Raw genomic sequence first — 1,710 nt, 5'->3', positions numbered from 1 at the left:
TTTAACTTTAACTTAACTTTAATTAACTAACTTTAACTTTAACTTTAACTTTAACTTTAACTTAACTTAACTTTACTTAACTTTAACTAACTTTTACTTAACTTTAACTTAACTTTAACTTAACTTTAACTTAACTTAACTTAACTTTACTTATTAATTAACTTAACTTTAACTTAATTAATTATTTTTAACTTTAACTTAACTTTAACTTAAATTTAACTTAACTTTAACTTTTAATTAACTTAACTTAATTAAAACTTATTTAACTTCTTAATTTAACTTAACTTAATTTACTAACTTTAACTTTAACTTAACTTTAACTTACTTAACTTAAATTACTTAACTTAACCTTTAACTTTAACTTAACTTAACTAACTTTAACTTTAATTAATTTAACTTTAACTTTAACTTAACTTTAACGTAACTTTAACTTTACTTTAACTTAACTAATTAACTTTACTTAACTTAACGTTAATTAACTTAACTTTAACTTTAACTTTAACGTAACTTTAACTTTAATTAACTTTAACTTAACTTATTAACTTAACTGTAACTTTATAACGTTAACTTAACTTTAACTTATAACTTTAACTAACTTTAACTTTAACTTTAACTTTAATTAACGTTAACTTTAACTTAACTTAACTTACTTTAACTTTAACTTTAACTTACTTAACTTTTTAACTTAACTTTAACTTTAACTTTAACTTTAACTTTAACTTTAACTTAATTTAACTTTAACTTTAACTTTAACTTAACTTTAACTTAACTTTAACTTTAACTTACTTTAACTTAATTAAAACTTTTAAAACTTAAAACTTTAACTAACTATTAACTTTAACTTTAACTTAACTTAACTTTAAACTTTAACTTTAATTAATTAATTTAACTTTAAACTTTAATACTTTAACTTTAACTTTAACTTTAACTTTAACTTTAACTTTAACTTAACTTTAACTTTAACTTTAACTTTAATTAACTTTAACTTTAACTTAACTATTAACTTATAACTTTAACTTACTTTAACTTTAACTTATTTAACTTTAACTTAATTAACTTTAACTTTAACTTAAACTTTAACTTAACTTTAACTAATTTAACTTTATAACTTTAACTTTAACTTTAACTTTAACTTAACTTTAACTTACTTTAACTTTAACTTAACTAACTAACTTAACTTTACTTAACTTTAACTTAACTACTTTAACTTTACTTACTTTAACTTAACTTTACTTAACTTTAACTACTTAATTACTTTACTTTACTTAAAACTTTAACTTAACTTACTTTACTTTAACTTAACTAACTAACTAACTTTACTTTAATTAACTTAAACTTAACTTAACTTAACTAATTTACTTAATTAACTTACTTAACTTTAACTTACTTTAACTTAACAACTTAACTTTACTTAACTTAACTAACTTACTTTAACTTTAACTTTAATTACTTAACTACAACTTTAACTTTAACTTTAACTTTAACTTTAACTTTAACTTTAACTTTAACTTTAACTTTAACTTTAAACTTTAACTTAACTGTTAACTTCTTAACTGTAACTAACTTTAACTTTAACTTTAACTTTAACTTAACTTTAACTTTAACTTTAACTTTAAACTTAACTTTAACTTTAACTTATAACTTTAACTTTAACTTTAAACTTTAACTTAACTTTAACTTTAACTTTAACTTTAACTTTAAACTTAACTT

This window comes from Berghia stephanieae, chromosome 14, assembly GCF_034508935.2.
Source record: "Berghia stephanieae isolate SIO BIC M18660-M18661 chromosome 14, UCSD_Bste_1.3, whole genome shotgun sequence".
In the NCBI taxonomy this organism is placed as follows: domain Eukaryota; kingdom Metazoa; phylum Mollusca; class Gastropoda; order Nudibranchia; family Aeolidiidae; genus Berghia; species Berghia stephanieae.
The sequence above is the reverse complement of the archived record's forward strand: the minus strand, read 5'-3'. Positions refer to the sequence as shown.